Source organism: Trichomycterus rosablanca, chromosome 1, assembly GCF_030014385.1.
Source record: "Trichomycterus rosablanca isolate fTriRos1 chromosome 1, fTriRos1.hap1, whole genome shotgun sequence".
NCBI lineage: Eukaryota > Metazoa > Chordata > Actinopteri > Siluriformes > Trichomycteridae > Trichomycterus > Trichomycterus rosablanca.
The window spans coordinates 81,551,996-81,576,465 of NC_085988.1; the positions used below are offsets into that span (position 1 = coordinate 81,551,996).

Here is a 24,470-nt window from a genome sequence, read left to right on the forward strand (position 1 = left end):
ATAGTGGTATGAAACATCATTCCGTCATATAATGAGTGTCCTTGACACTGACCATATTTATTATACAATTCTATTATACAATCAGGGGAAGTGCTTATATACAGTAATTTGCAAAATAATAAGAGAATAATGAAAAAGAATGTGTTACTTTTTTCCATAGAAAATAGTTACATTGCTTCACATCTCTTTTAAAGTTTGTGGGGGTGTGGCAATGTCATAACATGTCATGTTGACACTAATCCCAGTTCTGGGATCAGTGATTAGATTTTCAGACTCTCATTTAGAAGCATTCTGGGGAACCCCCGATTCCTCGCCTCCCTCCTGCCTCCAGAGTTCCTGCCAGTTCCTCCTGCTTCCATCCCAGCCCTCTGGTTCTAATGTCGCTCCTCCCAAGCTCCTCCTGCTTCCACCCCAGCCCTCTGGTTCTCATGTCGCTCCTCCCAAGCTCCTCCTGCTTCCACCCCAGCCCTCTGGTTCTCATGTCGCTCCTCCCAAGCTCCTCCTGCTTCCATCCCAGCCCTCTGGTTCTAATGTCGCTCCTCCCAAGCTCCTCCTGCTTCCACCCCAGCCCCTGGGTTCCCATGTCACTCCTCCCAAGCTCCTCCGGCTTCCACCCCAGCCCCCTGGTTCCCATGTCACTCTTCCCAAGCTCCTCCGGCTTCCATCCCAGCTCTCTAGGTCCCTCTCTGCTCCTCTTGTGTTCCTCCTGCCCCTGAGTATTTTCATTTTGTGTTTTCAATAAATGTATTTGTTAAACTTATCTCTGTGTCTGTGGTGTGGTGTTTGTCTCGTGGTTCCTCTAAAACCTTTATTGGCTTAGTGTCAACTGTAACATCCACATGGCTAGTTTGGCAGAACCAATTAAACAAATATTATAAAACAGTGACATCTTGCTTATACTGTCACCTTATTTTGTTTTAGGATAGTAAGATGTAAAATAACAACAACAAACAAACTACAACAATAATCAGATCATCCCATAAATTAATGGTATTCTTAACCATGTCCCCATCGAGCAAGCTTGACAGTGACAGAAGCTTAGAGGCTGCACACAAGCCGATACAAGCAGCTTTTAATTATAATCAAATATTGTAGTAATTCATGGATTTTGAGCACAAATTCGAAGAATACATCATTCTACGTGTCCCAGTTTCTTCTCTGACTGTGGTGTATTTGAATTCTGACGTATTTGAATTCTGACAACAAGCCTAGTGTCAAATTACTGCAAAAACAGCAGGCAAATAGATGCAAAAGCAGGTGACACAGCTGTCAAATGTGTAAACCTTTTCCTTCAGCTCTAACAACTCTAAATATGGCATGCCTTTATAAGCCCTCTGAGATTGTGATTAGCATTAGAGTGTTTTGTACATGTACAACCCCAAAAAGTGATGTTGTGTTTCATTTGACTTTAATTTAATTGCAGACAGGATGAACCCAAGATATTTAATGTATTATGATTATGTGGTCCACTTTATTTCATTTGTTAATATACCTCCATTCCTGCATTTCAGGCCTGCAACATGTTCCATAAAAGTTGGTTTGTTTGTTTATTAGGATTTTAATGTCATGTTTTACACTTTGGTTACATTCATGACCAGTGGCGTCTCCTGCCAAATCTCTCAGGGGGCAATTGTTGCGATAATGGCCAAGATGACCCGTTCAATGGGTAAATTAAAGCTTAAATAATTAACATCTTAAGTCATCTGTCAGTTTGCCCTCACAAATAACTTTGAACATGGAGAGAGACCAGCTTTACCATTAATCACGAAATTAAGTAAAGCTTCACACTAACAATTTAATTCAGTCTTCATCAGATAACATTTTATTTTAAGTGCAGCAGATCCAGAATAAAGATTGGCATCAGGGCTGATGTGCAATGAATAAAGAAGTACAATTAAACAATTGGGGAGATACAATAAGTGCAATCACAATTCACAATTTAAAACTTACATTACTTACTTGTAATTTACTTGCAACTTATATGATTTTCCCCCCTTTGTAGATACTTGCTTGTTCAAATTTGGTCTGGGTGGCTTTAATTCTAAAGTTGCTAATTTATCCTGATTACTACGACGACTGAATGGCATTTTTCTCTTAATGACATGATGGAGTTTCTCCGAACCGAGGTGATGGTAGTCATGGTGAAGAGATCGCGACACCAGGTTACGTGCGATGCAAGCATGTAAGTGCGAGCCCTCCCGGAACTCATTCAGAATGTATTGCAGCGCCTGCAGTTCGAAAAAAAGAGCCTTAACATGAGAGTCTATGAGAGCGATCCGGGGCGATTTTTAATCAGACTGAAATCGCCCCAAAAGGCGCGGTACTGTACGGAACACAACTCGGCACTGATTGGACTACAATATTCCGAGGCAAGACAGACTCCAGAACAGTCACAGCTGTGATAGAAAAATTTCTTCCCTTTTGTCCTTTGGTGGTACGTCGCCCGATCGCCCTAAGGAATGACCCGCCCCTGTTCATGACAGGAATGGTAGTTACTCATTACACAAGATTCATCAGTTGACAAGTTTAACATCGAACACAGTCGTGGACAATTTTGTATCTCCAATTCACCTCACTTGCATGTTTTTGGACTGTGGGAGGAAACCGGAACTCTCGGAGGAAACCAACGCGGACACGGGGAGAACATGCAAACTCCACACAGAAAGGACCCTGACCGCCCCACCTGGAGATCGAACCCAGGACCTTCTTGCTGTGAGGCGACAGTGCTACCCACTTAGCCACCATTACATATGAAATCTTGGAAGGGATTTGCATATCTACAGTGCATGATATCAATAAACAATTCAAGGTATCTGGAAGATTTGTGATTTTGGTGTATAAAAAGGCAAGGACCCAAGCCTAAGCTGTATCACGAACTATCATTCATTAACAGCTGATATAACCACATGGATGAGATATTACTGTGGTACCTTAATACGGAGCACCATAATTCGGAGTTACATTCACAAACGCCACTTAAAACGTTACTGTACAAAAAAAAGCCTTATGTTAACATGTCTAGAAGCGGTGTTGAGTTCTCTGGGCTCAAAGGCTTCTGGGATGGACCCTCATACAATGGAAATGTGATGGCAATTCGGACGAATCACAATCCAGACCATCCAGACTGTTATCAGCAACAAGTCCAGAATCCAGGATTCATCATGGTATGGGGTGTGTCAGTGCCCTTGTCAAAGGTCATTTACACATCTGTGATGGCAGTATTATTTATATTTATTATTTCCCCCTTTTAGTAAATATGCCAGTTTTCATTCTTCTAGGAAGGCTCTTCACAAGACTTCAAAGTGTGTGGGAATTTGTGCCCATTCAGTCAAAGCAAGTATATTTTAGGCCATGTTGGATGATAAGACTGCATTCAACAAGGATCTGATTTCTGTTCCACAGATGTTCCTTATAGGTACCATGATGTTACTTGTGAAAACTTTGCATATAAAGACAACATTCAAGGCTGTGCAGCTGGATTTTGCATCCATTTGCCTGTTGTTAGTGATTTGATACCAGAAGATCTTCATGCTGAGGGTCAGACAAGGGCACAAGTTGACATCCCACACCTATGGGGGACATACAGTGCTGTAAAAAGATGAAGATTTAATTAAAACCTATTTTACCAATGTGAAAAAGTAAATGCCCCCCGAACCATTATAAGCTGCAATCAAATGTTTGTGATAACTGACCATGAGGCTTTTACATCACTGTAGAGAAATTTTTACCCCATTTTTACCCCAGAATTGTTTAAATTTTTTCTGTATTGAAAGGAGCAGATGCAGACCACATCTGCTGTGGGGTTCCCTATCTGCGGCAAAGTTTTAATGCCAAAAAAAAAAAAAAATACCCACACAGATTTCTAAACAAAATGGCTTCTACAGGCACAAGTCCAGATTTAGTGTGACCTTCTTTGGCACTAAGCACATCTTGAACTGTGCTTGAACTGGAAGAGACTGCCCTGAAGTTTTCTGAAGTAATGTTCTGGTATATTATACCAGACTTCTTTTAGCACTTCCCAGAGTTCTACTGTAGGTTTAGATTTAGTCTTTTATTTATTTCCCTATCCAGAACAATAATAATACTAATAATAAAATTTGAGCAATAATAATACTAATAATACAACTACTACTACTACTAATAATAATAATAATAATAATAATAATGATAATAATAATAACAACAACAATAATAATAACAATAATAATGCTAATAAAAATAATAAAAATAATAATAATAATAACGATGATAATGCTAATAAAAAAAAAATAATAATGATAATAATAATATGATAATAATTATAATAATGATAATGCCAATAAAAATAATAATGATAATAATAATAACAATAATAATGCTAATAAAAAATAATAATGATAATGCTAATAAAAAAAATAATTATGATAATAATAATAATAAAATAATAATGGTAATAATAACAATAATGATAATAATAATAATGATAATAATAACAGTCATAATAATAATAACAATAATAATAATATTAATATTAATAATAATAATAATGATAATAATAATTACAGCAATAATAATAATAATAATAATAATAATAATAATAATAATAATAATAATAAAAGAGTATAAAAAATAATGTATTTGAAGTGTGTAATATATAATACAGGTTAAAAAGAATTTACACAACACTGATTTCTGTTTTTATTAGTACTTCACATAATGTGACAACCTTGAAACTGAGGTTTGGATTTTCATAAATCTTTTAATTTTACATTTATTATGTTTAAATAAATACACCAAATGAATATATGTGCAATATAAACCTGATAACATAGCTTTAAGAAACACCATAATCATATTTAAACAGTTCTTTTTTTACACTATATTATCTAAAACTAGGTACCCAGTTTTCCAAAGACTTAGCTGCAAACAATCTTTATTTTAAACAAATAAATAAATCTTACTGTTTTACAGACTATCGTCTGTCTTTCCTGCCAAGATGCGCCTCCTTTTTCACGACATGAATTTGCATTTACATTCCCATTTATATTTGTGTACGGCTCTCTCAGTACATAGCATCAAGGAATCCTCAAAGAAGAAACACACAAACCAGAGATGAAGCCTGTTTATTACTTTTATCTCTTAGCAGCTCTTACTAGAGCAACTACTGGTCTGTCCTGGAAAAAATATATTTTTGTGGATGAAGCCCTCCCCTGGCTTGATGCTCAGGCATACTGCAGAAACAATTACGCGGATCTGGCATCTACTAAAAATGAAAGCGAACATAACGATATGGAAAAGGAAATAGGAACGCATTGTTCTGAAAATTGCTGGATTGGCCTTAGCAAGAAAAGTGTTGAAACCCACTACACTAAGTGGTCTGATGGAAGTTCATTGGCATTCAAAAAGTGGGACAATAATTGGCCATATATTCTGTCTGACGGGGATTGTGCGTTCACACACAATGATCAATGGGAAGAGAGTTCCTGTTCCACAGCTTTAAAGTTCATCTGCTACAAATGGGAACCCAATTTGGTCGTGGTACAGGAGATGAAGACCTGGCAGGAAGCCCTGGAGCACTGCAGGACACACTACATTGACCTGATAAGCCTGCCTTCAGAGTACGAGCTGTTAGCGGTCAAGAACAAGAGCATGGATGTTCAAACACCAACTGTATGGACTGCTCTGCGCTTTTTAGATGGTTCATGGTTCTGGGTAAACAAGGATTATCCCGGAAACTTGAGCTCACTGCCCTTGTGCCCAATCTGGCCTTTTCAGTGTGGAGCCAAAACTACGTCTAATCTGTTGGAGAGCAGAGACTGTGAGGAGAAAATGAACTTCATTTGCTACTACTACTGAAGGTAAGTTATCCAACTCCCAATAACGGTAGTAAACATCAACATGTAAAACATCTAGATCCTAACTGGTATCCATTCTGTTTATTTAGTTCCTTAAAGGTGGAAAATTTCACCGCAAACAAGACCTGGAATCATGGAAAATGAAAAAGACCCATCGAGCATCTTGATCTTTTGATTTAGAAAAAGTAATGTCTCTCTGCTAAACTATTTTATGAATATTTTTTTCCTTTAGTAAGGGATATTTTATATTGTCTATTGTTATCTATTATTCGAGACACTATGTGACCAAAATATTTGGACACCTGACCATGAACTTATCAGATATCCCAGTTCAAAAACAAATGCTATTAAAATAGAGTGACCTCTCTGTGATCCTCTCAGCTGGAACAACTGCCACTGTTCTGAAAAGGATTCTCACAAGTCTGGTCACTGATGTTGGTCAAGAAAGCTTCAGCTGATGTTCTAGTTCATTCCAAAGCTGTTCAGTGGGACTGAGGTCAGGGCTTTGTGCAGGACACTAAAGTATCTTTAAACTGATTTTTTCTTCATTTCCTTTATATAATTGATTTATTAAACCTGTTAGTAATTGTTGTAAATGTATTAACTAGAAGTGGTGTCCCAATACTTTTGGCCATATAGTGTATGTATGACTGAAATATATATCATATTAGCTGCTTTAAAGTACACACTATTGTACAAACAAAACATATTTTGTGTTTCTATTGTTCAGAGATGTTAAGCAATAAATAGTTAGTAAAAGAAAGCATTTAACTATGGGTTCCTAATTAATGATTTAATATTTATATAAATATTTAATTGTGTAGTCTGTTTTTAAAGTGTTTTTGAAGTAAGTAAAAATGTATTTTAATATTTATGTGTTCATTATTCACTATAATAAACTATCACAATGACAAAAATGTTCTCTCTTGTTGTCCGGCTATTGTGTCATCTATATACACCTTCCCCTGCATTGCCCTCATTTGAAATAAAGTCTTTAAATAAAAGAAATTACATTCTTCCAGCTTTAGAGCAACAGTTTAGGATGCCTTGACTGTGTGGCATCACGGAATCTAAAATAAAAAATCTTCTGATTGACTAAGAGGGAAAATACAGGCATGAGCAAGATCCATGAGCATCTAAAAAGTTAAACTGTTTAAGTAATAAAAAGCATCAAGGAAAAAAAAGTCCTTAAGATTAGGAATAATTGTATTTATAAAATACAGTAAATCTATGGGGATCCATATGAAGGTGTAATGTGGCTCACATGCTGAATAAAAGAGTCTTTTTGCATCATCAGTTTGGCCGAGAGTAGGGGCGCGGTGGCGCAGATTGTTTTGTCAGTCTCTCTTGATTAACAATCACATTGTCACTGTCTGATGAAAAACACATACAGTATCTCCACTTTTAGCAGTTTTCACTTTTTACATGTGTTGATTGTGGGTATAAATCTCTGTCTGTCCATAGCAGCGAATATCAAAATGACCAATGAAAAGATAAAAAATCATGCATCTCTTTAACGAGTATCTTCATTGGCTGCTAGATTAAGTGTGCTGATTTTGACCAGGTATAGTCTAGTATAGTGATATTAGACTCTGCTCGTGCTAAAACATGCATTCATACCGACAGTATTTAAAAGAACACACAACAGACGGTACAGGAAGTTGGACATGCTCTTTGGAATTCACCAAAAGAAATCTGCGTATGTTCCTGTTTGGTGTTAACAGTAAGTTAATTTTACACATTATGAAACCGACGGACTGATGACCTGATAAAGATATATATTTTTATTTCTGTGCTGAATTGTATCTAAATTGTGCCATCTGTGTTTGCTCTGTTACTATCAAGTGAAAAAGTTTTTTCCTTTTCCTGAAAAGTTGGGGTTTTGGAGATACATGTTTTGAATCAGACAGCGACGAAATGCATTTCGTAAGCCCTAATTCTTATCAAAAGGAAGTAAAGAGCAGACACCAGCTGTAAATTCACATTATGCGGCAGTTGATGGGGTAGGGTTCCGCTTCTGCAACTAGTTTTTTGCCAAATGTATTAAAGCCCCACACTCAGTACTTGGATTTATACTAATATCATTTTATCTTGATAACCCCTAATAATTGATATCTTTATGTGTTAACAAGCTTCTCACACCCCTTTTGTCAAATCTTTGCTTATCCTTCTTGTGCAAAATCTTCCAAATCATTGAGGTTTCTGCTTTCTTAGAATCCCATTCAAGATTTTCTACAGGATTTAAACCTGGAGACTAAGAAGAGCCACTTTAGTAAATTCCAGGACTCGTGTCTTTACTATATTTTGTTGATGTGAAAGTGTGCTTCAGGGCAGTGATAGCTCAGTGGTTAAGGTACTGGACTAGTAAACAGAAGGTTGCCGGTTCAAGCCCTGCTACCACCAAGTTGCCACTGTTGGGTCCCTGAGCAAGGCCCTTAACCCACAGTTGCTCATTGTGTTCAGGTCATTGTGTATGTCACTTTGGACAAAAGCGTCTGCTGAAAATGTAAATGTGCTTGGGGTCAGTGTCTTGCTGAAAAGTCCAATTATGTTCAAGGTTTAATTTCACCACAGAAAGCAAAACATTCCCACTCTAAATGTCTTGGTATTTCTGTACATTCAAGTCATAGATACAGTATATCCCAATAACATACACCAATCGGGCATAACATTCTGATCACCTTTCTAACTGACTGTTCTGCGGCGATGCAGCTCCATATGCAACAAACTGTGATGCTTTGTGTATTCTGACACCTTTCTATCAGAACCAGCATTAACTTCTTCATCAATTTGAGCTACAGTAGCTCGTCTGTTGGATCGGACCACATGGGCCAGCCTTCGCTCCCCACGGGCATCAGTGAGCCTTGTTTGCCCATGACCCTGTCGCCGGTTTACCACTGTTCCTTCCTTGAACCACTTTTGATAGATACTGACCACTGCAGACCATGAACACCTCACAAGAGCTACAGTTTTGAAGAAGCTCTCACCCAGTCGTCTAGCCATCACATTTTGGCCCATGTTTACTTGCTGCCTAATATATCCCACTCACTAACAGGTGCCGTGATGAAGAGATAATCAGTTTTATTCACTTCACAGTGTCAGTGCTCATAATGTTATGCCCGGTCGGTGTATAACCACTGAATTTTGGCAGAATTAACAAAGAAACTTTTACTCCGACATATAAAAACATTTCTTGTAAATATGGCCATGGGTGTTCCTGTCTGTCTACTATGTTGCTGCTAGAATCTGACATACCTGAACTTGGGTGGAAATCAGAATGTATCCATAGCTCTTGTTGGAACTTGTTTGCACTTGCGCATTAATATGTTTAACCACTGATCTAACTTACGAGCGCAGATCACAAATTCGCCAAACCTGCTTGCTTGCAGTCTGTCACACATCTCACATCATTTAGCTACCAAATCTCTTGCTGTTTTATAACAAGTGACGAATTTGCATATACTGTAGGTCAAATGGAAATGTAGGGGAGAAAAAGTAAAAGGTGACAAAAATTTCTCAAGTAAAGTACAGATAGAGCGGTACCTTGTAACTTATTGTCCCCTAAACTCAAAATCTTTGTCAATACATTTGTACCCCTAAACCCAACGTTTCGCTTAAATTCACCGTGCTCGGCTTGAGTGGTGCGGTAAAACGTCATGCGACGAATCTGCATTTGTGTGGAATAACCGTCAAATTCACTCTGAAAGCTCCACATGTATCTGTGTTTATCTGGATTTATCTCCTGTTTCACTTTAAAACTTGTGTTACAACTCGAGGTTCTGAGAAATTGTAAGAATCAGCTTTTCCGAGAGTCTAAAATGCTTATTGTTAAAAAAAATAAATAATGTAACTTAATGTATTAACAGAACGACATTGAAACACTAAACCTCTCTTAATTATTGCTGCTCCTCCAGTAGTTCTCTCCAGTAATTAAGAAGCATAAGAAAACAATAAAGAAGTAAAGGTAAAGAGCAGGTTTTACAATTGTATTTCAGTGTTTTTATATTATATTTGTGTTTTTTCAGTGTATAAGTGTCAAAAACAACCTCATTATTTTACTTTAGCCTTAGATACAGTATATGCAGTTCCACAAAACCATGAAATGCATTAACAGGCTTCCCATACATCCTTATGGAAAAAAATACCTTAAAACTCAACGCCACTTCCAGAACCAATTGATGTTGAGTTTTAAGGTACTACTGTACTTAAAAAAAAAAATACTTAAGTACTATAACGAAGTATTATCACCACTACCAGTAACAGAAGATAACCATAATTTATCAGCATAATATAGTATTTTTCTGTCAAGCTGTGGAAATCCAGCTCGATCATTCCATTACAAGTCCAGTTAGTATCCATGAACATCGTAATAATGATTGTAAGTTAATGTATCTGTTTTCATGATAACACTTTTTTTTATTAAACTGCTTAAACTGCTCATACTTATTTTGAGTAATAAAACGTGGTTCATCCTAAACTTGCTTAGGCTAAGTTCATACTACATGGTTTTATCCCTGATTCCAGCTTTAGAGCAACGAAATCTAAAATAAACATTCATGAATACTCTGCTAATAGCTTCCTCCTCTGGAAAATCTTCTGACTGACTAAGAGGGAAGTTACAGACCAGATCCATGAGCTTCACATCTAAAAGTTAAACTGTTTATGGAAAGCCTGTTTAGCAGGTTTTATTTTTTATTGATTTTTATCTAGTCAGCGATTTTTCGAAATTCGAAAATTTCGAATTTCGAAAAATATCTAGTATGCTCAATATCTGGACCTGTTTCTATTCCAATACCTCAGCAAACACACAAGCTTTGCAGCATTTGTACATTTATCATTCATGCCAAACCATGGTATCAATGTTTTCATTGCAAAAGTATTTATGTACCTCAGACTTTTATCTCATGGACAAATCCATGTCACTTTATGTCCATGTCATGCCACTTTAAAAGTTGGGTAGTGTGTCTGTGTCAGTGTTGCCCCTCTACATTATAAGATTTCCCAAGTACCTCCTGCTACTAGTCCAGTACCTTAACCACTAGGCTACAACTGCCATTTTATAATGTACTGTAAAGCATTTACATTGTTTGTTTTTGCTATATATAATTATATTTGTTATATACAAATATGTTTACACTGTAATGGATCTGTTTGTTGGCTTTTTCTTTATTGTTTAGTTTGTTGTAAAATTTAACCTGCAATAATTTTAATAGTAAAAATTTTTATAATTTATGACGTTTTCTATTTAATGTTCAACTAAATAGCCTAGCATTGCTTATTACTACAGGACTTAACTGTATGGATTTATGATATATAGTTGTAAGCTAAATGTAGCTCATTTATTTACTTAATAATTAGATAATGAAACAATAATAAAATGCTAATAAATATAAAATGTTCTATATATAATTTTCTATTTTTTTTTGTTTAAAGTAAATGTTCTATTATTTATTTTTATTTTATAATGTCCTATTATATTTGTATCCACAATTTAAATAATGAATCATCAATTTCTGCCGTCCTGTAATTTTAAGAATGTGGGTCTGTGTATTTTTGGTCATTTATTTCTTATTTTCAGAACCAATATTGAAAAATGAGAAAACGGGACGGTTTTAATTGCAAGATCAGAGAATCAAATAACAAACAAATTAATTTGCAATTTAAACATTTCTTATCACTTTAGTATGTAAATGTGCAAAAGTGCACATGCTGACATGCATATATTTGCTTTATAAAGAGCAGAAAAATTGGGCAGGAGTGTTAAGAAGATAGAACAAAAAAAATAAAAGTAATAATAACATGACGATGCATTCCTCCGCTGTTCTTGTTTATTTGACATGCATATTTTCTCTGTCTGTAAAAAACTGTGGACCAGTTTTATAGTCTGATCGGACATTCACCTGATGTTCAAGTTTCTTTCGTCTCGTTCTTGGCCAACATACATCCAAAAATTAATAAAATTACACAAACTGACTGTGCAGTAAACAAGGAACAAACGACAATGAAATAATTTTAATGTGAGTATCAGATGCATTAAAGGCTGTAATAGTTACTCAGCAACTCGCAATGTTGCCAAAATCTAAATAATGGGTAAAGTAGTAAATCATAGAATGTAAAAAATCTACAAATCTAAAAATGTAAATTTAATATGATAAAGATTGTAGTAGTTACATAAAGGGGTGGTTTCCCGGACAGGGTTTAACTTAAGCCAGGAGTAGGCCTTAATCTGGAATAGTAAATCCTGTCTTTAAAAAAAGACTTTCTGAAACACAGATTAACTACTGATTACTAACACCTGGACTATGGAGTCCCAGACTAGCTTAATTTAAAACCACCTGTGCTAGTCAAGTCAAGTCAACTTTATTTATATAGCGCTTTTTACAATATACATTGTCTCAAAGCAACTTTACAAAATCCAGGACCAACAGATACAAAAACCCCTGTTGAGCAAGCCGAGGGCGACTGTGGCAAGGAAAAACTCCCTGAAAATTACAGGAAGAAACCTTGAGAGGAACCAGACTCAACAGGGCCCATCCTTCTTGGGTGGTCTGGAGGATACTTTAAATAAATACACGATTTACACAAATCATACAAACACAGAATTGAATGATCTAAAAGTCATACAGTGGTAATAAATAGATAAATAAACAATTAAATAATAATAGAGTTGTTATCCGCTCTAGTCTTCAATAAAGTCTGTAGTGATTTCTTGCCGTTGCAATTACTCCAGACCCGTCACATCTGACAGGAGCAGCATCGTTGTCCCGGCAGTCTCGACTTTAATCCTTAACCTCGGCGGGTAAACAGGTTTCCATCAGAATGCCCTCGGGGTAAAACAACAGAGAATGTAGTTAATAATGTACAATGCTAGTTGACAAACAGTTTTACAGAGAGTTTTAGACTCCGGCAGCCCTAATTATTACAGCATAACTAAAAGGGAGAGCGAGCAGGTAACAAGGTCATGAAGGCTTTCACAGGACATCAGCGCCCACCTCTCCTACCCAAACCAGAGTGATTGGACAAGAGAGGCAGAACGACAGCGACCCAACATCCCTGATCACCACAAGTTTCTATGACCAAGAACCCCCAAGCTCTGCGCCTTTGTCTATATTAATCAAAAGCCTGAGAAAATAAATATGTTTTCAGTTTAGACTTAAACATTGAGACTGTGTCCGAATACCGAACAGAGGCAGGAAGATTATTCCAGAGTTGTGGAGCTTTGTAAGAAAATGCTCTTCCACCAGCTTTGGTCTTTTTAATTTTAGGAACTATAAGTAACCCTGCATCTTGTGAACGAAGTGGACGTGCTGGGCTGTAGTGATTAATAAGCTCACTCAGATACTGTGGAGCCAGACCATGTAGCGCTTTATAGGTTAGTAAAAGTATTTTGTAATCAATGCGAAATTTAACTGGCAGCCAGTGTAGAGATGATAGAACAGGAGTGATATGATCAAATTTTTTAGTTCTAGTTAGCACTCGAGCTGCTGCATTTTGAACTAACTGGAGTTTGTTTAAGGATCTACCAGAGCATCCAGTTAGAAGAGCATTACAATAATCTAACCGAGAAGTTATAAACGCATGGATCAGTTTTTCGGCGTCATTAACAGATAGTATATTTCTTATTTTAGAGATATTACGCAAATGATAGAAAGCAACTCTAGTAATATTATTAATGTGTGTATCAAAGGAGAGATCTGAATCTATTGTGACACCTAAGTTTTTTACATCTGGGCTGGGAGTAACAGAGAACGTGTTTAAGTTTAGCACCAGGTTAGACAACTTGTCTCTTGCAGCTTTAGAGCCAACAAGTAAAACCTCAGTTTTATCTGAATTAAGTAAAAGAAAATTACACGACATCCAGTTTTTTATGTCGTTTACACAATCTTCTATCTTACTGATTGTGTCAGTATCATTTGGTTTGGCTGATATATACAGCTGTGTGTCATCTGCATAGCAGTGAAAGTTTATGCCATGTTTATGAATAATTTCACCTAGTGGAAGCATATAGAGTGTAAATAATAGCGGTCCAAGTACCGACCCCTGTGGAACACCACACTTTACTTTTGTAGTTTCTGAGCATTTATTATTTACATAAACGAATTGAGAGCGGTCAGTCAAATATGATTGAAACCAAGAGAGTGCGAGTCCTTTAACACCTACTGTATTTTCTAGCCTCTCCAGTAAAATGTTATGATCGACCGTATCAAACGCTGCACTAAGATCTAATAGAACAAGAAAAGAGACACATCCATTATCAGAAGACATTAACAACTCGTTAACTACTCTAATTAATGCGGTTTCGGTACTATGGTTGGGTCTAAATCCTGATTGAAATTTTTCATGAATACAATTTTCATTCAAATAAGAACATAGCTGTTTGGAAACGACTTTTTCTAATATCTTTGAGACAAAAGGAAGGTTTGAAATTGGCCTATAATTAGATAAAACATGTGGATCAAGATTAGGTTTTTTAATCAGGGGTTTAATAACAGCACTTTTAAACAATTTAGGTACATACCCAAGGCTAAGGGATGCATTGATTAATGTAAGCAGGGGCTCTACAATAGCTGGGAGTAAATCTAGTAAATTCCAAGTAAATGAGTTGGAACAGGATCGAGTATACACGATGATGACTTCGATGATTTAATCAACACAGTTAGTTCATTTTGGGAGATTGGATTAAAGGAATTTAGTTGGATTAACTCGTTACTATTATCACCAATGCTGCTCGGAGTGAGTCCATACTTAACATTGGCAAGTGACACACTCTGACTCTGAAGTCGTATTTTTTCTATCTTGTCATTAAAGAATTTTAAAAAATCATCACTGGTACAGTCAGGCGGTATATTAGATTCAGTTTCATTGACGTTTTTAGTTAATTTGGACACTGTCTCAAAAAGGAATCTAGGATTGTTTTTATTTTTCTCTATTAGGGATGAATAATATACAGATTTAGCTTTTATAAGTGCATGTTTATACTCAGTTAGAGCATCTTTCCAAGCAATCTTATACACCTCCAGTGTAGTGTGACGCCACTTACGTTCTAATTTCCGTGCTGCTTGTTTAAGTGCGCATGTGTGGTCATTGTACCATGGAGCAAGTTTTTTCTCCCTAATCAGTTTAGTTTTGAGTGGGGCTACGTTATCTAAGGTTGTGCGCAGTACGGTCTCTAGGTTTTGAGTTGCCTGATCTAGTTCTTTAGGTTCTGATGCTGATATATTTGGTAATTCTGGTAGGCAGTTTATGAACGCTGCTGCAGTTGCAGATGTAATAGTGCGCTTACATTTAAAACGATTTGGTTGCTGTATATTATTGGACAGGGACACTTCATATATTAGTAGGGAGTGATCAGAGATTAAGTCATTCTGTGGTATAATTTCCAGGTTGTCTATGTTTATACCATAAGTAAGTATTAAATCTAAGGTATGTTTACAGCGGTGAGTGGGTCCTGTTACATTTTGGGTGATGCCTAAAGATTCTAAAATAGAATCAAACGCAATTTTGAGTGGATTACACTTATCCTCATAATGAATATTAAAGTCACCAACAATTAAAGCTTTCTTAGTTGATAAGACTAATTTAGAAAGAAAATCGGCAAATTCGTTAAGAAATTCTGAGTAAGGACCAGGGGGTCGATAAACAGTAACCAGTTTAAACATACTATTTTTATCAGATGAACATTTATTGGTTATGTCAGAGATAAGAACTTCAAACGAGTTTGTTATGGGAGTTGATTTTACAGTAAGACCTATGTCTTTATCATAAATTGCGGCTATTCCTCCACCACGACCGCTAAGACGTGGCTTATGTTCATAACTGTAACCCGGAGGAGATGCTTCATTTAAACCTAGATACTCATCAGGTCTAGCCTGCTAGTCTGAATTAGGTGGAGCAAAGCTGCCTACAAAACATGAAATAGATCCAGAAACGCTTACAACTGATTGAAGTGGAGAAGCAAACACAAGTATAACCATGGCAGTAGAGAAGTGACTGCGATCAAAAAATTTTAGAAAAAGTTGGGACAGTATGGAAAATGCAAATAAAATAAAAACACACAGTTTCTTACATTTACTTTAACTTTTATTTTATTGCAGACAGGATGAAAACAAGTTTGAACCCAAATTCATGTTTTGTCTGCTCAACTAATTTTATTTCTTAATAAACCTCCATTCCTGCATTTCAGGCCTGCAACACTTTCCAAAAAAGTTGGGATGGGGGCAATTTAGGGCTAGTATTTTGTTTGTTTATTAGGATTATCATGTTGTGTTTTACACTTTGGTTACATTCATGACAGGAATGGTAGTTACTCATTACACAAGGTTCATCAGTTCACAAGTTTATATTGAACACAATCATGGACAATTTAGTGTCTCCAATTCACCTCACTTGCACGTCTTTGGAAACCGGAGCACCCGGAAAGAACCCACGCAGACACGGGGAGAACATGCAAACTCTACACAGAAAGGCGATCAAACCTAGGACCTTGCTGTGAGGCGACAGTGCTACCCACTTAGCCACAGTGCCACCCTTTAGGGCTAGTAAAGAGGTGAAAAAACTAAATAATGATGTGATTCCAAACAAGTGATGTCAACAGATGATTGCAGAATCCAGGAAAGTAAAGTCTTTAATGAAAGTCTTTGTTTGTCCACAAATGTGTGAGAAAATGATTGAAATGTTTAAAAACAATGAACCTCAAAGAAAGATTGAAAAGGATTTGCATGTTCTCCCTCTACAGTGCACAATATCATTAAACAATTTAATTTTAATCTGAAGGAATTTCAGTGTGAAAAGGCAGAGGGTGCAAGCTTAAGCTGAACACTCATGATCTTCCATCCCTCAGATGGCATCAACAACCACCACTCAACAACAGCTGATAGAACCACATGGGCAGGGGATTGCAAAAAAAAAGCCTTGGGTTAACCATGTCCAGAAGCGGCGTTGACTTCTCAGGGTTCAGAGAAATCTAGAATGGACCATCACACAGTGGGAATGTGTATTGTGGTCAGATGAATCATCATTCCAAGTCTTTTTTTGGAAAAAAGCCAGGGTCTGTCATGGTATGGGAGTGTGTCAGTGCCAGGGTCTGTCATGGTATAAGAGTGTGTCAGTACGAGGGTGTGTCATGGTATGGGAGTGTGTCAGTGCCAGGGTATGGAAAATGCAAATAAAATGAAAACACACAGTTTCTTACATTTACTTTAACTTTTATTTCATTGGAGACAGGATGAAACCAAGTTTTGTGGGTGTGTCAGTGGATGTGTCAGTGCCAGGGTTTGTCGTGGTATAGGAGTGTGTTAGTACCAGGGTCTGTCATGGTATGGGGGCGGGTCAATACCATAGTCTGTCATGGTATAAGGGTGTGTCAGTACCAGGGTCTGTCATGGTATGAGGGAGTGTCAGTACCAGGGTCTGTCATGGTATGGGGGTATGTCAGTACCAGGGTCTGTCATGGTATGGGGGTGTGTCAGTACCAGGGTCTGTCATGGTATGGGGTGTGTCAGTACCAGGGTCTGTCATGGTATGGGAGTGTGTCAATATCAGGGTCTGTCATGGTATGGGGTGTGTCAGTACGAGGGTCTGTCATGGTATGGGGTGTGTCAGTACCAGGGTCTGTCATGGTATGGGGTGTGTCAGTACCAGGGTCTGTCATGGTATGGGGTGTGTCAGTACCAGGGTCAGTCATGGTATGGGGGTGTGTCAGTACCAGGGTCCGTCATGGTATGGGGGTGTGTCAGTACCAGGGTCTGTCATGGTATGGGGGGTTGTCAGTACCAGGGTCTGTCATGGTATGGGGTATGTCAGTACCAGGGTCTGTCATGGTATGGGGTATGTCAGTACCAGGGTCTGTCATGGTATGGCGTTCGTCAGTACCAGGGTCTGTCATGGTATGGGGTGTGTCAGTACCAGGGTCTGACATGGTATGGGGTACGTCAGTACCAGGGTCTGTCATGGTATGGGGGTGTGTCAGTACCAGGGTCTGTCATAGTATGGGGGTGTGTCAGTACCAGGGTCTGTCATGGTATGGGGTGTGTCAGTACCAGGGTCTGTCATGGTATGGGGTACGTCAGTAACAGGGTCTGTCATGGTATGGGGTGTGTCAGTGGTCTGTCATGGTATGGGAGTGTGTCAGTACCAGGGTCTTTCATGGTATGGTGTGTGTCAGTACCAGGGTCTGTCATGGTATAAGGGTGTGTCAGTACCAGGGTCTGTCATGGTATGAGGGAGTGTCAGTACCAGGGTCTGTCATGGTATGGGGGTATGTCAGTACCAGGGTCTGTCATGGTATGGGGGTGTGTCAGTACCAGGGTCTGTCATGGTATGGGGTGTGTCAGTACCAGGGTCTGTCATGGTATGGGGTACGTCAGTAACAGGGTCTGTCATGGTATGGGGTGTGTCAGTGGTCTGTCATGGTATGGGAGTGTGTCAGTACCAGGGTCTTTCATGGTATGGGAGTGTGTCAGTACCAGGGTCTGTCATGGTATAAGGGTGTGTCAGTACCAGGGTCTGTCATGGTATGAGGGAGTGTCAGTACCAGGGTCTGTCATGGTATGGGGGTATGTCAGTACCAGGGTCTGTCATGGTATGGGGGTGTGTCAGTACCAGGGTCTGTCATGGTATGGGGTGTGTCAGTACCAGGGTCTGTCATGGTATGGGAGTGTGTCAATATCAGGGTCTGTCATGGTATGGGGTGTTTCAGTACGAGGGTCTGTCATGGTATGGGGTGTGTCAGTACCAGGGTCTGTCATGGTATGGGGTGTGTCAGTACCAGGGTCTGTCATGGTATGGGGTGTGTCAGTACCAGGGTCTGTCATGGTATGGGGGTGTGTCAGTACCAGGGTCCGTCATGGTATGGGGGTGTGTCAGTACCAGGGTCTGTCATGGTATGGGGGGTTGTCAGTACCAGGGTCTGTCATGGTATGGGGTATGTCAGTACCAGGGTCTGTCATGGTATGGGGTATGTCAGTACCAGGGTCTGTCATGGTATGGCGTTCGTCAGTACCAGGGTCTGTCATGGTATGGGGTGTGTCAGTACCAGGGTCTGTCATGGTATGGGGTACGTCAGTACCAGGGTCTGTCATGGTATGGGGGTGTGTCAGTACCAGGGTCTGTCATAGTATGGGGGTGTGTCAGTACCAGGGTCTGTCATGGTATGGGGTGTGTCAGTACCAGGGTCTGTCATGGTATGGGGTACGTCAGTACCAGGGTCTGTCATGGTATGGGGTACGTCAGTACCAGGCTCTGTCATGGTATAAGGGTGTGTCAGAACCAGGGTCTGTCATGGTATGGGGGTGTGTCAGTACCAGGGTCTGTCATGGTATGGGGTGTGCCAGTACCAGGGTCTGTCATGGTATGGGGTACGTCAGTAGCAGGGTCTGTCATGGTATGGGGTGTGTCAGTACCAGGGTCTGTCATGGTATGGGGGTGTGTCAGTACCAGGGTCTGTCATGGTATGGGGTATGTCAGTACCAGGGTCTTTCATGGTATGGGGGTGTGTCAGTACCAGGGTCTGTCATGGTATGGAGTGTGTCAGTACCAGGGTCTGTCAAGGTATGGGGTGTGTCAGTGCCAGAGTCTGTCATGGTATGGGGGTGTGTCAGTACCAAGGTTTGTAATGGTATGGGGTGTGTCAGTACCAGGGTCCTTCATGGTATGGGGGTGTGTCAGTACCAAAGTTTGTCATGGTATGAGGGGTGTCAGTGCCAGGGTCTGTCAAGGTATGGTTGTGTGTCAGTACCAGGGTCTGTCATGGTATGGGGTGTGTCAGTAACAGGGTTTGTCATGGTATGGGTGTATGCCAGTACCAGGGTCTGTCATGGTATGGGGTATGTCAGTACCAGGGTCTGTCATGGTATGAGGGAGTGTCAGTACCAGGGTCTGTCATGGTATGGGGGTGTGTCAGTACCAGGGTTTGTCATGATATGGGGGTATGCCAGTACCAGGGTCTGTCATGGTATGGGGTATGTCAGTAACAGGGTCTTTCATGGTATGGGGTGTGTCAGTACCAGGGTCTGTCATGGTATGGGGTATGTCAGTACCAGGGTCTGTCATGGTATGGGGTGTGTCAGTAACAGGGTTTGTCATGGTATGGGAGTATGCCAGTACCAGGGTCTGTCATGGTATGGGGGTGTGTCAGTACCAGGGTCTGTCATGGTATGGGGTGTGTCAGTACCAGGGTCTGTCATGGTATGGAGGGTGTCAGTGCCAGGGTCTGTCATGGTATGGGGTGTGTCAGTACCAGGGTCTGTCATGGTATGGGGGTGTGTCAGTACCAGGGTCCTTCATGGTATGGGGGTGTGTCAGTACCAAGGTTTGTCATGGTATGAGGGTTGTCAGTGCCAGGGTCTGTCATGGTATGGGGGTGTGTCAGTACCAGGGTCTATCATGGTATGGGGTATGTCAGTGCCAGTGTCTGTCATGGTATGGGGTATGTCAGTACGAGGGTCTGTCATGGTATGGGGGTGTGTCAGTACCAGGGTCTATCATGGTATGGGGTATGTCAGTGCCAGTGTCTGTCATGGTATGGGGTATGTCAGTACCAGGGTCTGTCATGGTATGGGGGTGTGTCAGTACCAGGGTCTGTCATGGTATGGGGTGTGTCAGTAACAGGGTTTGTCATGGTATGGGAGCATGCCAGTACCAGGGTCTGTCATGGTATGGGAGTATGCCAGTACCAGGGTCTGTCATGGTATGGGGTATGTCAGTAACAGGGTCTTTCATGGTATGGGGTGTGTCAGTACCAGGGTCTGTCATGGTATGGGGTATGTCAGTACCAGGGTCTGTCATGGTATGGGGTGTGTCAGTAACAGGGTTTGTCATGGTATGGGAGTATGCCAGTACCAGGGTCTGTCATGGTATGGGGGTGTGTCAGTACCAGGGTCTGTCATGGTATGGGGTGTGTCAGTACCAGGGTCTGTCATGGTATAGAGGGTGTCATTGCCAGGGTCTGTCATGGTATGGGGTGTGTCAGTACCAGGGTCTGTCATGGTATGGGGGTGTGTCAGTACCAGGGTCCTTCATGGTATGGCGGTGTGTCAGTACCAAGGTTTGTCATGGTATGAGGGTTGTCAGTGCCAGGGTCTGTCATGGTATGGGGGTGTGTCAGTACCAGGGTCTATCATGGTATGGGGTATGTCAGTGCCAGTGTCTGTCATGGTATGGGGTATGTCAGTACCAGGGTCTGTCATGGTATGGGGGTGTGTCAGTACCAGGGTCTGTCATGGTATGGGGTGTGTCAGTAACAGGGTTTGTCATGGTATGGGAGTATGCCAGTACCAGGGTCTGTCATGGTATGGGGTATGTCAGTACCAGGGTCTGTCATGGTATGAGGGAGTGTCAGTACCAGGGTCTGTCATGGTATGGGGTGTTTCAGTATCAAGGTTTGTCATGGTATGGGGTGTGTCAGTAACCGGGTCCTTCATGGTATGGGGGTGTGTCAGTACAAATGTAAAAAATTTGACTAGTCAATTGCTGTTAATTGTACACAAAGGGGTCGAGGATACCAGTTGGCAATGAATATTTATTGAAATACAGGAAGACAGGGAAAATAGCGATAAGTCCAAACAGGGGACACTGAGGAAGCGGCTGGAGCGGTTCTTTGGGAGATGAGGAGCTGTGATGTGTCCAGGTCCAAGAGGGGTAGGTGTCCAAAGCCGTCCAGGGCAGAGGAAGAACAAGCAGTGGCAGTGAGAGGTAAACCGGGGTCACGGGAGCAAGGAGCCTAGTTCAGGAACCAACAGGAGCGCAGGGAAGCCAGATGGTGAATGGATCGCTGGGCTAGAACCAACAGGGAAGAAAAAACGACAAAGTTGAAAAATAGCTTGAACAGCAGCAAGATAATGTTCTTCACAAAACAAAGTGTAGCTCAGGAGTCAGGTGTCACTGTACCGCGGTGACAAGCAGACAATCTGGTGACTGGTGGTGAAAAAGCCGGCGTTTATAAGCAGTAGCTGATTAGGTGGAAAATGAGGCACAGGTGAGTGAGGTCCGCCCTCCAGCGATCCATTGGTTGGCTTCCACTGCAATCTCCGGGAACAGTACCGCTCCAAGCCGCCGGGGGAGAAGGAAACCGGGCAGGCAAAAACACACACACAAATCTAACTAGAACAAAAAGCGAAAGTCCAAAATAAACCTTAACGAACACAAAATAAAGCGGAGGATAACAGAACTAACAACGTACACAGACGGGAAAACACAAATGAAAAATAATCAACCAGGGAAAACGAAAGTAACCAGGTAAGAGCAGATTATAACAGAATAGATCCAGAAACACTTAATTTGATTGAAGTGGAGAAGCAAACACAAGTATGACCGTTTCACAAGTATGACCGTTTCAATCCTTCTCTCCGACTGACCCACTTTCAACTGACCCTCAACCCACCAACACACTCACCAGATCCACCCCACTCACCATGGATGAGGTTACACAGCTCCTCTCATCCAGCAATCCCACTACATGCACACTTGACCCTATACCATCCACCATCCTTAAAGACATCTCACAGGACCTAATCCCCTTCATCACACCCATCATCGACAACTCCCTGACATCAGGTGCTCAGGTCATTCCCCTTCTTAAGAAACCTACACTAGACACTACAGACATTAACAACTACAGACCTGTCTCACTCCTCTCTTTTCTATCCAAAATTCTTGAACGTGCTGTCTATAACCAACTATCTGCCTTTCTCACTCAGAATGACCTCCACGATCCGTACCAGTCTGGCTTCAAGGCAGCGCATTCTACGGAAACAGCACTGGTAGCTGTTACTGAGAAGCTTCATGCAGCCAAAGCAGCCAAACTGTCATCGGTCCTCATTCTTCTTGACCTCTCTGCAGCCTTCGACACCGTGAATCACAGCATTCTCTTGTCCACACTCTCAAACCTTGGAGTAACAGGTTCAGCATGGCAATGGATGGCCTCCTACCTCGAAGGGCGCTCCTACCAAGTGTCATGGAGGGGATCCATATCTCCCCCATGCACTCTCTCAACCGGTGTTCCTCAGGGCTCTGTACTTGGCCCACTTCTTTTCTCTATCTACACCCGCTCTCTGGGTAAGGTCATAGCCTCCCATGGCTTCTCCTACCACTCCTATGCAGATGACACTCTGTCATTTCCTCCTTCAGACACACAAGTCTCAGCTCGCATCTCAGCATGTCTGCGAGATATCTCACAATGGATGTCAGCTCATCATCTAAAACTTAATCCCAGCAAGACAGAGGTGTTGCTTATTCCTGGAGATCAGTCTCCAACCCAGGACCTAGTCATTTCTCTGGATGACTCCCAGATCAGACCATCTGATAAGGTAAGAAGTCTTGGTGCTGTCCTGGATAACCAGCTGACCTTCTCTCCTTATATAGCCAACATGACAAGATTGTGCCGGTTCCTCCTGTACAACATCAGGAAGATTCGGCCATTTCTCTCCAGGGAAGCTACCCAGATTCTGGTGCAATCACTTGTAATCTCACGGTTGGACTACTGCAACTCCCTTCTGGCAGGAGCGCCCATGTCCACTATTAAACCCTTGCAGCTCATTCAAAATGCAGCTGCCCGTCTGGTTTTTAACCAACCTAAACACTGCCACATCACCTCACTGCTGCGTTCTCTTCACTGGCTTCCTGTAGCTGCACGCATTCAGTTTAAAACACTAACGCTCTACAAAGCCAAAAATGGACCAGCCCCAAGCTACCTTTGTGGTCTAATCAAACCCCGCTCTGTACCACGCAACCTCCGAGCCACCAGTCTCGCTCGACTTGAGCCTCCATCCAGGACTAAAGGAAGACCAGCATCAAGGCTCTTCTCTGTTCTAGCGCCCAAGTGGTGGAATGAACTTCCTCAGTCTGTCCGAACATCTGAGTCTCTTGCTGTCTTTAAAAAGCGATTAAAAACCTTCATCACCTCTTTACTAAGCACTTAAGCTGACTTGTACTTATTTACTAACATCTTGTTCCATCCTTTTCCATTTCCAAAAAAAAAAAAAAAAAAAAAACACTTTGGTTCTAACAGGTTTTAGCAGATTTGTGTTCTTCGACTGTTGTTTACCTAAACTTGAGAAATGAAATGTTTACTATGGAAGCACTTCTGTAAGTCGCTCTGGATAAGAGCGTTTGCTAAATGCTAAAAATGTAAATGTAAATGTAAATGCTTTAAAGTTTAAACTCATCGATTTACAGCCATTCGTCGTTGAATGGTTGTCTATACCATACTTTTGCTTTTTTACGCGGCGGTGTGTGAGATCCATCTTCATGGTGATCACTGTGACCGCAATTATCAAACGTTGCCATGAAAAAATCAGATTTTAAACTGTTTACACTACGACGATTGAGGCAGATTTATTCCTGCAATGTATCACAACAGTTGCCAAAAAAGGAAGTAAAATGACGTCAAAGGCCCAACATAGAAGATCGACCTCTTCTGGCCAGGACTCCGCGGTTTACACTCACCTGCAAGCCAGCGGTCACTCATTTAATGATGAAGATGTGCAGACCCTTGACAAGGAGGAACGCTGGTTTGAACGGGGAGTCAAAGAGGCCGTCTATGTGAGGAGGGAACGACCATCTCTGAACCGGGGAGGGGGCCTGAGAGTACATCTCTCACCATCTTACAACGCCGTAATAGGAGCTATACCCCAATCATAT

General features: G+C 40.7%; 1 long non-coding RNA gene across 1 annotated transcript; it reads right to left on the bottom strand.

Annotated features, from left to right (window-relative positions):
- Window positions 1-21,337: 21,337 nt before the first annotated feature.
- Window positions 21,338-22,071, bottom strand: LOC134325068 (uncharacterized). The gene is made up of 2 exons (XR_010014255.1): window positions 21,720-22,071; window positions 21,338-21,608 (listed from the first exon to the last, which is right to left on the bottom strand). It is a non-coding gene; the product is annotated as an uncharacterized LOC134325068 (long non-coding RNA).
- Window positions 22,072-24,470: the final 2,399 nt, after the last annotated feature.